Here is a 15,426-nt window from a genome sequence, read left to right as displayed (position 1 = left end):
GTCCCAGATTTAGACTAGTATTTCTCGTACCAATGGGATCATTGGGTGTGGCCAGCCTGTTAACCAATGAGCTTCCTTGAACTAGCGGTCGTGTTCGGGCCATGTTCACCCATCCCCGGGTTACTTTCGGTCATCCAGCCACCCTCCTTGAGCCCCCCGGCCCACCCTCCCTCTGCACCCCCCATGCAGACTCATCTGTAAGACATTAAAATCAAAGAAAGTTTTTTACTACCTGTAGGGGTAGACCTAACTAACCCTAAAGTTCATGAGAGAGGTCATACTCACCCATTTCATGTGGTGTGAGGTTACTTTCGCCCACCCACCCTATGTGAACAACCCCGCACCCCACCAGGTGTGAGCATCCCCTGGGACTCATCTGTAAGACATTAAAATCAAAGAAAGTTTTTTACTACCCACAGGGGAAGACCTAACTAACCCTAAAGTTCATGAGAGAGGTCATACTCACCCATTTCATGTGGTGTGAGGTTACTTTCGCCCACCCACCCCATGTGAACAACCCCGCACCCACCAGGTGTGAGCATCCCCTAGGGACTCATAGGACAACATGAACATCCTGGACCACCAAGTTTTAGGGGGTTTGTAAAAAAAAAGAAATAGGAGGAGTTGCTTAGAGTTGTCGAGCCAATGGTGGAAGAAGTACAAGAAGAAGAAGAAGCGTTTGCCGGAACGTCTGGAGGAATGGTCACTCCTCAAAATGCTGTTTCTGAACCTGACGAGCGTTTGCTGGGAGCTCCTAGGAGAAAAAGACTCTTAGGATATGAAGAACCTCAACCCAATGAGTTAGGAGGAAAAGAGAGATGGTGTAATCTAAGTTTAGGGTACGACTTTTATTTTCATCTGGGCCAACTGGGTCTGTATACTGAGACCGAACTGACGGCGGGAGCTCCTCCCGACACCGTCATGACTTTGAGATCTTACGATTGGAAAATGTGTCAAGAGATCGTCAGTAACTGCATCAAAAGTAAAATGCCTGGGAATGAGAGTATTTCTGCAATGTGGTGCACGGTGCCTACCGATTTTGACAAACTGTACATACGTTTTTTTTTGCTGCCTGAAGAATGAACCCCCTTTGTCTTTCATTACACTCTCTCGTCAAGTGGGTGAGGATGTGGAAAAGGCTCACTTTATTTAAAAAACTGTGGAAACCCGTTGCTTTAGAAAAAGTAAGTAAATTAACTTAAAGTTTGTTGTACTGTATATTGTACAAAATATTCTGAGTTGTAAGTTCATACGAAAGTTGTTGTTACTCACACACTCACAAACACACACACACACACACACACATTCAACAAAGTGTAGTCATTCAAACTAACTTGAGCTTCAAACTAACTTTCTTGCTTACTTAAAGATTATTAACTTCCACAATAACTGCTTTTTGCATTGACATAGAATGTAATGCTAAACTGTTTTCATTCAAATAATGACAAGATTTACCACAAACATTACATAGCCTTAAGGGGTTGCATGAGAAATGTATGTTAGATCGTGTAAAAGACCTTATAGGTCTTATAGGCATATAAAGGCCTGCATCTGCAACGTAATCTGCATAATCTAGGAGGTCAAACATCAGTCTATATGACGATTTTTCAGATTTTTCATAAAGCCAGATTGTATTTGAGTATATACTGTAGACATATCAGCCTCACCACTTTAACTAAAGCAAACATTTTATATTCAATAGTTAATATTGAGATTGGATGTCAGTTGTCAATAAAAGATTGTGTCTTTACATTCCTTGTGTCACTGATTCCTTGTGTCCTTGTCTTCTGCCTCACACATTCTTTATAAATACATAGCACCAAACCCTCATTATAGCCCCAAAATGAACACGGAATTCTTCTAAACATAAAATTTTACCTTTTTTTGAAGGGACTGATTGTTTTTGAATGGTCTGGCACTTGCCTAAAGCTAGCCTCTGGCGTGAATTTGGTGAGGTTTCACATGTACTCTTCAGTTTTTGAGATTGAGGTGTCTGACGCAGTGTGTTTCCGTGTGATAGTGAGGCCTTGTTGTTCCGGACAGTATTATTTATTATTATTTTATCCATTCCTACTTATGATAATAAACTGTATAAATAAACTCTCTCGTTCAATCCTCTAAGCAATATAATAAGGCTCATTTCCATAATGTTACACTTTCTTCATGGAATGGTGGGCATTTCATTCATTCATCATTGCTCTGTAAGCATTCTTGCGTGTGTTCATTTTTTTGTTACAATTTCCTTACACTCCAGAAGCAAATTGACAGATTCACATTGTTTTTTTACGTTTTCACGAGTGAAGTGAACTGAGTAATATTTACTTGACTTGCCTCACTTACTTAGTATAACTTCATCTAGATAAGTTCCTTTAATTGTCTTTTCCAGGCAAGCGGTTTCCAAATTTTTGCAAGTATAGTTGTATAGTTAACACATCAGATTGTATAGTGTACATTTCTGTGTGTACATGATTCAAGTGTTATCAGATCATTTGGTGTGTTTGTGATTTGACAACAAAATAGATTTTCATTTTAAAACAAGTGTTTCATTTTGTAAAAGATCCGAGGGATTCTGTTATTTGGCCGTGGCGGCTGTGTGTTAATTGTGTTTTTTGTTTTTTTTAAAAATTGAATTTGAAATGTCAAAATTCTGCTAAAGCAATGGAAGGAAAAACAACAGTTCTGCTCACACGTTCTCGAACCATTTGCTCCATGATCTTACGAAGCCCCCTTTAGTCAAATAAATCTCCTCAGGTTGTAATATTCTCTTTTGACAACTCAACTGTTTTGACAACAACTTTGTTTTCTGGCGATTTTAATCATTTTACATCTCTGAATGACAATATATCTTGTTTTATACTTTGAGAACCCCCACCCCCATTTTTGTTTACCTCCCTCGTTCAGGTCAGAAAACAGGATCGGAAATCAGTTTACCTCATAGTGATGGAATATCTGACGCATCTGTTTATCCGGACAAATAGCAGACTGGGGAAACGTTAGACATGATCAATCCACGATTTGAGCGTTACATTTTTTATTTGACATAGTGATGTCCAAACCTCCTGCACATAGCTGTACAGTACATACCGGTATCTGTCTATATGATTTTCTTATAATCATTTCTTATAATATATTATGTTAATACGCTGCATATATCTATAGTATTCTTACTACTATTATAAAGTTACTGCTACTTCATTGCACATATCTGTAGCCTACATGTTGTTCATACATTGTTCATATGTTATATACTGCTAATACGCTGCACATATTTACCTTCTGGGTTTACCTTCTGTAAACCAGCTATTCTTATCAATTTCTTGTCCTGTCTGTCTATGCACCACCCGTCTATACTTTGTATATCACATTGCACTTTCCTGCTTTTTTGCACTTCTGGTTAGACGCAAACTGCATTTCGCTAACTTTGTACTTGTAGTAATGCTAATAAAGTTGAATCTAATCTAAGTCCCAGCAATTCAAGTTGAATCTAATCTAAGACCTATACGTAAGTCAAGCACCATGTATTTGAGTCCTATTGCACTCTTTGTGTTGCACCCTGTGCATGTAAAATGATAAATTACTTGTATATTACTTCACAGAGCGCACAATATTTTATTTTCAAAAAAGCTGACACAGAGCGCACAAACTTTCTTTTCAAAATGGCGGACATAGCATTTTTCTCATTTTATAGCGACGCAAGGGGTGATTGATGACATTTTTGGGGGGTTTTGGGGGTGTGTCTTACATAGGCATGTTAGTTTTTCACAGTGTTTCATTGGTTGATAACAGTTCAGGGGGGAGTGTTGTAACATAAAGACATAAAAAGCATCGGGTAGGTGTGTACCAAGTAACTAACTTTCAAGACAGTCAAACCAATAACTTGTCAAGAGTTTCTGGACCTGTATTTACAAGGATGGCTGAGTCACATACACCAAGAGTATCCGTTTCCAAGAAAAGAGTTACGCTCACGTCGGTTAGCAACAGGCTAATGGATCCTGAAATAACTTTTGCACCAAAAAGAGGAAAGCCGGAAACATTCGTAAACTTTTTTCATAAACCGAGCAATGCTCTGGAATACCAATGGATGTTGAGTGATGGTCGCATAGGAGGCTATGTTTTTGACAAAGAAGAATGCAGTGTGAAGCTATATGTTTTGGCTTCACCGTATTTGGTGTTTTCAGACGGGATGCTACACATCTCATTTTGCGCTGCCGATTGGATAATGTTTAGGGACATTTGGAGTGATCTTGAACTACCTGTTTCGGATAGCACCTTCACAGCATCATGGAATAGTTCGGTCCATACCAAATGTTACCATATTTATGCTGATTGTCTTGAAATAGAACCACAGGGGTTCATTCACCTGTGTAGTGATGACTACAGAATAGCAACATATGCTGAAGCAATATATGCTGTAGAAAATGATGTAGAGAAATTTGTACGAGGTCCTAAAGTGAGGTATCTATGGAAAGACATGCTTGTTTTAAGTAATGTTTTCAAAAAGGTTGATAGATTGTTCAAATGGAGTGTTGGCTTGGATAGATACCAAAGGATCAAGAGGCGTCTTTTCCCGACGCGTCGCCTTGATCTGGCCAACGATTGTGAATCGTCAGCTCTGGAATCAACGCCCCTCGACATACAAGAAGAAGAAAATGCTGAAACACCAATGATTGTCTCATCAACAAATATCTGTGAATCCTCTGAAGCTACTGGATTTAATTGTCACTACCTTACAACATCCTAAAGGCGTGTGTGTGCAACATTCTACAGCATATTGTCGCTGAGAAGTTATGTGAGAATTCTTTCGACTGTGAAGTCCGGATGCCTACTACTACAAGACGCAGATAGGGGATATAAAAAAACAGAGACTTTTTAAGCCAGAATTGTTACAAGTCATCACGAGTGTTTTCCAGACATAAGAAATTCATGTAAACCCTCAAAATTCCTGGGCTGCTGTAGAGGCCCTTGTGTATGAAACATTACAATTAAGGAAAACATTGCTGAAGCTCTGGATTAAAGCTCTGGACTGTGAAAAATACTTTTTTCAAAAGATCATTGTGTTAGAAACCGGCAATCAAAAGATTCTGCCTTTTCAAGATTCTGTTATACCATAGAATTTACAGTGCCTTAGCATCGTTTTAATGCCCTTAAAAACAAATGATGTTTGCTAGGTCATTGTCTGAAGACTGCTCTAACCTATTGTATGTAGGGGCTTCCATTAACAAACCATATCGCGTAACAGTATGTGTAACTTGAGAAAACATGTCAGACAACATATAACAGCTGTATGTACATATACTGTAGATGTTTGTATCATTAAGTTGTATGAAAATGAAAATGTGTTTTTTTCTATTTATAGATAGCTTTTAAACTATTTAGATACTTTACCATTGTAAATGTGTTTGTGTGGGTGACTAACCTGGGTGTTCCCATGCTGCCTTGCGCGCGATTTGATTCACGCTGCTACGGCAGCCTGGAGACCATGGAGCAAATTTTCGCCTGAGATAGGGGATGAGCTATGCACAGACGCATTTGATAGACATCCGTGGCACCCAATAAACGGATCTGGGCATTTTTTTTTCAAATACGACAAGATTAACGTTTGGTTCCCAGACCACGTCTCATTGAGAAGTGGTGGCGCTAGCCAGGCTAGTGGGTGACAATAAATGTTTTCAAAATCATTATTTGGTGAAAAGGTTATAATGGCGGACCCTCTAAATGCGGCTTACTATACACCATCCAATGAGGGGTCGGTAAAACAAGATTAAAAAAAGCTGTATTTAAAGATACAGGTGTACGTTTGTCTGACAAAGATGTCACCGACTGGTTACCTGTTGAGGATTCTTATACACTTCACAAAAATATGCATGTTAATTACAAGAGAATTACAGTTTCAAGCAGACTTGGTTGATGCCTATATACTCGAAGTAGTATATAGTAGTACTTTAAATATACAGTACGTTGACACACATAGACATTTTTAGCAAATATGCCTGGGTATGTGTTCTGAAAATAATAATTGTATCTGAATTCATTTTAAAGGAATTGCATGCAAACCGACCGTGGGACAGAATTCTTCAACAAACATATTTTTTGTATTATAAAGAGACTATTACTTTAATAACTCAGCAGCACTGAAGAAACATATTGTAAGCCTGTTCATTTAAAACAAATAAAACTCCCTCTGACAGTGGTGACTTTAGAACTGACAGTGGACACTCTGACAGCGGTGACAGTGGCCTCATTACAACATACAATTCCAAAACTTATACCACTCAAGTCAATAGCTTCTTGCTTAACAACTTTGTTATTTTTTGGACCAAAAGTTAAATTTAAGTTAAAAAGTTTTTTTAAGGAATATAAGGTACACTCAAAAAAATGAAAACTGGGTATTGTTTGTTAGAAATAAATGAAACATGATGAAATAACTAAAACTGATTAATTAGAGAGATGTAGATAGTTGTTTTAATTAAATCCAAATTAGATATCAGGAAATTTGGAGGAGTTTAATTCATTTCTGTTGAATAAACACGTAACAAGTGATTTGATGCAATTAAATCTCTCGCACATGCTCACTTCACATCATCGCGTGACATCAAGGCGGAAGTTTTTGGTCACGCTCATGTCATGCTGTGTAGAGACGTTGGTGAACTGAACTGGAAGTGCGTTGGAAGCGACAAAACGAAGCTAACTGGTGAGTAACCTACATCTTTTATCATCTGCGAGTAGCATTTACAGTTGGTGCTAAGTAGATCGATCGTAATTCTGTTCGAAACTGTCAAAACTTTGACCTAAGTGAGTATTTGAATGATATTCCAAGTATTTCGTGTGATTTGTTAGTATCAGCTAGTCACATGTCTAGATGGCTAACCGTGTTCACGCTGCTAATGTAGTCAAATCCATGCAGCCTTACAGAAACGGTAGTTGTAAGTTAAATTAAAAAAAATTGTCGGTGATATTACACGTCAAGTTAGGTTAGGCATGACTGCCGTTCTTTTAGACTAGTTGCTACGGTTGTGATAACGCTGGCGTTTTGCATTAATGAATAGCTAATTCAGAAATGAATGCAAAACGTGTTGCAGCAGGTGGATGCCCTGCTATGTTGGTAGCTACAGTGTTCAAACACGTTGGGCATCAGGCTCTGTTTATTGTGACTGAGGAGATGTGAACACAGCAGCAGTTAAATGTATTTTTGGTGTCGTTTGTGACGTTCAAGTGTTGTTTATTCTATACTTTATATTTTATATTTGACCCAATGAACTCATCTTTTTTTAATTTTGTTTTGAATTTCCCCTAGGCATCAATAAAGTATCTCTATCTATCTGTCTATCTATCTGGCGTATTTATCCTAATTAATATATGGTAATGACGCAAAAGTTGCTTTTGAAATCATTATTAATGTGCCCCACCCCTTTCAGATTTTACCAGTGTTGCCTTGCCTGGCATTCAGGCCATGCCTCATGTGGTAAGTTGGATTCAGCAATGTTGTTGTTCATGAATATGATTGATATGTTAAAGATTAAAGTTTTTAGAGATTGTTTTGACAAAACTGTTTTGGTAGAAAAGTATTCAAAGCTTTTGGCTTAGCCTGAAGCACAGGGTGTGTGGAATAAACTGTGTTTATAACCTGTTGTCCTTTTCCTAGATCTTTCTTTAGGTGGTGTTCTATGCTGTGCTTCACAGTCTAGCAGGTACAAATTGTTACAACACTGTAAATTATGCCATGGTCATTATGGTAGGAATCCCTGTTACCTGTGCACTTATGCCAGTTGTCCATGTAGTTTCAGGACATGGAATAGCTTGAAAAACCATGTTTACCGAGCTCATTCATTACCCTCACAGACAGGAACAAAATTATTGACCTACAGTTGTCAGTTTTGTGATTTTGCTGAGCTTTCCTCAGAGGAAAAATTATTTCATACATATCAGAGGCATGTACCAAGACAAGTTATGCCACCAAATGTTATAACATTGGAGATGAAGGTTTTGGGTTTTAAGTGGTATTAACTTAGTGTTGATTTTGCCTTTCCATACTGTAGGTAACTAACTTGAGTAGGAGGTGACCACCAAAAAAATCCTGATGTTTGATATTTGATAACTTAGTTATTTACTGTGATTGCATTTGCCTTCTCTTTTTGATAATTAGGGCAATAACTGAACCGAACTGGAATTGAGAATAATTCAAGATGGCAAACTTGCGCACAAAGCAACGAAGTGTTGGGTGTTCTGAAGTGAGTATAAATTCTTTGAAGAACAAACGGCAAGGTCCGCATCATGCTGCTTCAAGCATTAAAAAAAAATACAGAAAAGCTGAAGTTAACTATTGTCCTCAACACCCAAGAGGAGAAACAGTTTACAGGAAATGTTTTGGAATTTAAATACTTAGCTTGGTTCTTTTTGTTTCCTTTGCACTTTTACAGATCAATAATGAGTTTGCTCGAGTCACAACAGTCCCACTGGAATTAAAGTTTCTAAACATGATTCTAGATAAGTACTCAGACAGCTTGATGAAGATGTTCCACAGCAAAGGTGGAGTCCCTGGCCGAACCATTCGAACCATCATGCAACCCATTTCAGAGGTTGTTCAGTCAGTTGCATCAAATTGAATTTTCTTTTTAGTTATTATTCTGTGCATAGATTGTGTTGTGACGTCATGCTAATGTAAACATGTATTTATTTCTTTTGTTTTCTGTTTGTCTGTGCTTCCAACAGAACATCATTGACGTCTGAAGGGAGTGTATCCTCAAAGTGCTTTGCGTCTACTTGAATGAGGACCCATTGCACCTTGTCAAGAAATACACTGTGAGCACACGTACGTATACGGCTTTTAAATTGGTCACACACACACTTTACTTTCTCTAACACATACTCTTTACACACTTATACTTGGCCTCATGCCATCTTTTGCACATGCTGGTCAATAGTCTGACATTTGTTACACATTAACCACAGTTGCAACAACAACACACACACTTGCCTTAGCTTATACCCAACACTTCAATGTTTCCTTTAACCTTATGTCCATTGTTTTTAAAGAAAAATTGACCTGAACTGACCGTGATGAAAGTTAATGTAAATAAAAGACTGAAACATCAGCATGTATACTTATCAGATATGGTTGAAATATTATTTGGCCAATATTTAGACTGGTGGTGCAAATTAGACTGTTGGGCCGCACAGTCTAGGCAATAATTGGGTAGCATTGTAGTAGTTTTATAAATAAGTAATTGTTTTTATTGGTCTTGCATAGGACTGTGATAGGTTGGCAGCCAAAAAGGATATGGAGCAGACAGTAATGGGGATCTACAATGTTTGCCATGAAGGACATGAACTAGACGATGAGCCAGAGGACATCAGGGTCATCATTGAAGGTGTTGAAACCATCTGCTCTGTGATGAGTGTGGCTGTGGCAACGGCTATGTTGTTTGGATTAATGTACACATTGAACCTTTCATACCTTCGTGAACTCAAAAATTCATTTGAGGTTATACAGAAAGTGTTCTTCAACTTGGATGGACAGAGGCTTTTGCCAAAGGTACAAGCCCTTAAAAACAAGATGCTTGAGTAAGTTACCAGTAATCTGTGAACCATGTCATTCAGCGTTCATCTTTATTCATCATATTTTTTCCCCAACAAGCTATTATGTGATGTCAAACAAAAACTGGTATAACAAAAATTGTAAAAGTAGAGCTGAAACGTTTTATTTCCTATGTGGACTGTCTTCAACGGTGGCCTACACATTCTTTGAGTCCATTGATTTGACGCTTTGCAGTGGAACTGTAAGGCTGTTGTGACAAAATGTAAAGTCTTGATAATTTATCTGCCCTGCCATTAAGTCTTATTTCTATTTTTACCTTTTTGTGAGGATTGTATGGATTTTGACAGTAAAAGAAATGCAGCAGAACTAAATGCAGTAGTGTTTGAGGCGTCAACAACACTTTAATTATTAATACAGTTATTAGTAAGTTTAAGTTTGCTGCTAAAATGAAAATGATAACTGATTTCTGGTCTGTGACTATAAAATAAACACCTTTTTTTGAGAATTCAGTTGTAACTGTTCACTTATGTGTGAGTGAGGAAAATTTGATTTAAAGTAAATAAAGTTGTCCAGTTAACATAAATGGTATTAGTTTGTGCAACATAACAGATTAAGTCTAAATTACATGCTTAAAATCAATTGATTCAACAAGACTCATTAGTTTTGAAATAAACTACTCATAATACTTTGAATGAAAGTAATGTTTTTCATTGGTTGAGCTTGACTTCTGCTCTTTGGTCCTATTTACCTGTATTAGGTTCAAATTACATAATTCAAATCTGTGGAAATAGGTGTCATAGTTAAATTAAGTAACCCCAACAAATCATTTTTTTGAGTGTACAATTAAGCAATATCATTATTAAAAGTACCCATCCCTATATCATCAAATATCAAATCATCATAGTAAAAAATAAAGTCATTACCGGTAGGAATTATGCATCACTGACATCATGTTAAACCGTCATCTAGTGCCCCTACTCGTGCTAATTCATAATAATACATTGTATTGTTCTGAAAACTGGATTGTAAACTGTATGTATGACGTGAAGAACAGATAACAAATAACAATTGTGAGCACTGTGGCAAACATTCAATAAGAAACATATAGGTTCAATTAGCAATAGGCTATCATTAAATGGTGTTCAAATGCTTTCAATATTGTGATAGATGTTAAGGAAAGGATGTTTTGTGTGTTATCTATCTATCTTTTACCATGTAAATGTTAAGGTTTTTTGTGGAAGCCAGCTTGCACAAACATTAGCTATCATTTTCCTAACTAGCAGTGTTAGCCCATAGATATGAGCATAGACTAACATAGACTAACATGGTAAGCCAAACATATGTGCTAATTCAAAAAAGGATGGTAACGTTATAACATTAGTGTTGGTGAAAGAAGCCTGGTATGTGGATGCATGCAGTAAGCATGATCAGGGCTTTTTTGCACAGGTGCTACAGAGGTTAAAAGTTTTAGCACCAGCCACAAATTCTGTACCATCGGAATAAAACTTCTAAAATCTCTAAAAACAATCACAAGTATAGGGCAGTTCATCAATTGTGGTTAGGGTCTAGGGCTACTGCAACTGGATTGATAAAAGGTCATGTAGTTGTAAACATCTCATTGTGCTTGAGAAGAGCAAAATCTATCAGTATGGTATGATATGCCATGCTATTTTGTTGTTGTGTTTTTATAAAAAACAAAAAAATAATCCCTGTCAGTTCCATACAGTTCGACGGGTATCAGAAAGAGAGGTCATGCTTACTGCATGCATCCACATACCAGGCTTCTTTCACCAACACTAATGTTATAACGTTACCATCCTTTTTTGAATTAGCACATATGTTTGGCTTACCATGTTAGTCTATGTTAGTCTATGCTCATATCTATGGGCTAACACTGCTAGTTAGGAAAATGATAGCTAATGTTTGTGCAAGCTGGCTTCCACAAAAAACCTTAACATTTACATGGTAAAAGATAGATAGATAACACACAAAACATCCTTTCCTTAACATCTATCACAATATTGAAAGCATTTGAACACCATTTAATGATAGCCTATTGCTAATTGAACCTATATGTTTCTTATTGAATGTTTGCCACAGTGCTCACAATTGTTATTTGTTATCTGTTCTTCACGTCATACATACAGTTTACAATCCAGTTTTCAGAACAATACAATGTATTATTATGAATTAGCACGAGTAGGGGCACTAGATGACGGTTTAACATGATGTCAGTGATGCATAATTCCTACCGGTAATGACTTTATTTTTTACTATGATGATTTGATATTTGATGATATAGGGATGGGTACTTTTAATAATGATATTGCTTAATTGTACCTTATATTCCTTAAAAAAACTTTTTAACTTAAATTTAACTTTTGGTCCAAAAAATAACAAAGTTGTTAAGCAAGAAGCTATTGACTTGAGTGGTATAAGTTTTGGAATTGTATGTTGTAATGAGGCCACTGTCACCGCTGTCAGAGTGTCCACTGTCAGTTCTAAAGTCACCACTGTCAGAGGGAGTTTTATTTGTTTTAAATGAACAGGCTTACAATATGTTTCTTCAGTGCTGCTGAGTTATTAAAGTAATAGTCTCTTTATAATACAAAAAATATGTTTGTTGAAGAATTCTGTCCCACGGTCGGTTTGCATGCAATTCCTTTAAAATGAATTCAGATACAATTATTATTTTCAGAACACATACCCAGGCATATTTGCTAAAAATGTCTATGTGTGTCAACGTACTGTATATTTAAAGTACTACTATATACTACTTCGAGTATATAGGCATCAACCAAGTCTGCTTGAAACTGTAATTCTCTTGTAATTAACATGCATATTTTTGTGAAGTGTATAAGAATCCTCAACAGGTAACCAGTCGGTGACATCTTTGTCAGACAAACGTACACCTGTATCTTTAAATACAGCTTTTTTTAATCTTGTTTTACCGACCCCTCATTGGATGGTGTATAGTAAGCCGCATTTAGAGGGTCCGCCATTATAACCTTTTCACCAAATAATGATTTTGAAAACATTTATTGTCACCCACTAGCCTGGCTAGCGCCACCACTTCTCAATGAGACGTGGTCTGGGAACCAAACGTTAATCTTGTCGTATTTGAAAAAAAAATGCCCAGATCCGTTTATTGGGTGCCACGGATGTCTATCAAATGCGTCTGTGCATAGCTCATCCCCTATCTCAGGCGAAAATTTGCTCCATGGTCTCCAGGCTGCCGTAGCAGCGTGAATCAAATCGCGCGCAAGGCAGCATGGGAACACCCAGGTTAGTCACCCACACAAACACATTTACAATGGTAAAGTATCTAAATAGTTTAAAAGCTATCTATAAATAGAAAAAAACACATTTTCATTTTCATACAACTTAATGATACAAACATCTACAGTATATGTACATACAGCTGTTATATGTTGTCTGACATGTTTTCTCAAGTTACACATACTGTTACGCGATATGGTTTGTTAATGGAAGCCCCTACATACAATAGGTTAGAGCAGTCTTCAGACAATGACCTAGCAAACATCATTTGTTTTTAAGGGCATTAAAACGATGCTAAGGCACTGTAAATTCTATGGTATAACAGAATCTTGAAAAGGCAGAATCTTTTGATTGCCGGTTTCTAACACAATGATCTTTTGAAAAAAGTATTTTTCACAGTCCAGAGCTTTAATCCAGAGCTTCAGCAATGTTTTCCTTAATTGTAATGTTTCATACACAAGGGCCTCTACAGCAGCCCAGGAATTTTGAGGGTTTACATGAATTTCTTATGTCTGGAAAACACTCGTGATGACTTGTAACAATTCTGGCTTAAAAAGTCTCTGTTTTTTTATATCCCCTATCTGCGTCTTGTAGTAGTAGGCATCCGGACTTCACAGTCGAAAGAATTCTCACATAACTTCTCAGCGACAATATGCTGTAGAATGTTGCACACACACGCCTTTAGGATGTTGTAAGGTAGTGACAATTAAATCCAGTAGCTTCAGAGGATTCACAGATATTTGTTGATGAGACAATCATTGGTGTTTCAGCATTTTCTTCTTCTTGTATGTCGAGGGGCGTTGATTCCAGAGCTGACGATTCACAATCGTTGGCCAGATCAAGGCGACGCGTCGGGAAAAGACGCCTCTTGATCCTTTGGTATCTATCCAAGCCAACACTCCATTTGAACAATCTATCAACCTTTTTGAAAACATTACTTAAAACAAGCATGTCTTTCCATAGATACCTCACTTTAGGACCTCGTACAAATTTCTCTACATCATTTTCTACAGCATATATTGCTTCAGCATATGTTGCTATTCTGTAGTCATCACTACACAGGTGAATGAACCCCTGTGGTTCTATTTCAAGACAATCAGCATAAATATGGTAACATTTGGTATGGACCGAACTATTCCATGATGCTGTGAAGGTGCTATCCGAAACAGGTAGTTCAAGATCACTCCAAATGTCCCTAAACATTATCCAATCGGCAGCGCAAAATGAGATGTGTAGCATCCCGTCTGAAAACACCAAATACGGTGAAGCCAAAACATATAGCTTCACACTGCATTCTTCTTTGTCAAAAACATAGCCTCCTATGCGACCATCACTCAACATCCATTGGTATTCCAGAGCATTGCTCGGTTTATGAAAAAAGTTTACGAATGTTTCCGGCTTTCCTCTTTTTGGTGCAAAAGTTATTTCAGGATCCATTAGCCTGTTGCTAACCGACGTGAGCGTAACTCTTTTCTTGGAAACGGATACTCTTGGTGTATGTGACTCAGCCATCCTTGTAAATACAGGTCCAGAAACTCTTGACAAGTTATTGGTTTGACTGTCTTGAAAGTTAGTTACTTGGTACACACCTACCCGATGCTTTTTATGTCTTTATGTTACAACACTCCCCCCTGAACTGTTATCAACCAATGAAACACTGTGAAAAACTAACATGCCTATGTAAGACACACCCCCAAAACCCCCCAAAAATGTCATTAATCACCCCTTGCGTCGCTATAAAATGAGAAAAATGCTATGTCCGCCATTTTGAAAAGAAAGTTTGTGCGCTCTGTGTCAGCTTTTTTGAAAATAAAATATTGTGCGCTCTGTGAAGTAATATACAAGTAATTTATCATTTTACATGCACAGGGTGCAACACAAAGAGTGCAATAGGACTCAAATACATGGTGCTTGACTTACGTATAGGTCTTAGATTAGATTCAACTTGAATTGCTGGGACTTAGATTAGATTCAACTTTATTAGCATTACTACAAGTACAAAGTTAGCGAAATGCAGTTTGCGTCTAACCAGAAGTGCAAAAAAGCAGGAAAGTGCAATGTGATATACAAAGTATAGACGGGTGGTGCATAGACAGACAGGACAAGAAATTGATAAGAATAGCTGGTTTACAGAAGGTAAACCCAGAAGGTAAATATGTGCAGCGTATTAGCAGTATATAACATATGAACAATGTATGAACAACATGTAGGCTACAGATATGTGCAATGAAGTAGCAGTAACTTTATAATAGTAGTAAGAATACTATAGATATATGCAGCGTATTAACATAATATATTATAAGAAATGATTATAAGAAAATCATATAGACAGATACCGGTATGTACTGTACAGCTATGTGCAGGAGGTTTGGACATCACTATGTCAAATAAAAAACGTAACGCTCAAATCGTGGATTGATCATGTCTAACGTTTCCCCAGTCTGCTATTTGTCCGGATAAACAGATGCGTCAGATATTCCATCACTATGAGGTTATTGGAAATTGAACAATGCTCTATTAAAGGACGGAAACTGATTTCCGATCCTGTTTTCTGACCTGAACGAGGGAGGTAAACAAAAATGGGGGTGGGGGTTCTCAAAGTATAAAACAAG

At 37.3% G+C, this 15,426-nt stretch overlaps 1 long non-coding RNA gene across 1 annotated transcript; it reads left to right on the top strand.

Moving 5' to 3' along the window:
* The first annotated feature begins 6,567 nt into the window (after positions 1 to 6,567).
* Positions 6,568 to 10,040, top strand: LOC143099256 (uncharacterized). Its single transcript, XR_012981457.1, has 7 exons — positions 6,568 to 6,691; positions 7,416 to 7,462; positions 7,643 to 7,688; positions 8,144 to 8,228; positions 8,418 to 8,576; positions 8,710 to 8,809; positions 9,248 to 10,040. It is a non-coding gene; the product is annotated as an uncharacterized LOC143099256 (long non-coding RNA).
* Positions 10,041 to 15,426: the final 5,386 nt, after the last annotated feature.

Source organism: Alosa pseudoharengus, unplaced genomic scaffold, assembly GCF_046254945.1.
Source record: "Alosa pseudoharengus isolate Yale_2024_CS ecotype anadromous, Long Island Sound unplaced genomic scaffold, YU_APseudo_1.1 YU_APseudo_1.1_scf_26, whole genome shotgun sequence".
NCBI lineage: Eukaryota > Metazoa > Chordata > Actinopteri > Clupeiformes > Clupeidae > Alosa > Alosa pseudoharengus.
Note: the sequence above shows the minus strand (reverse complement) of the source record. Positions and strands in the feature narration are given on the sequence as shown.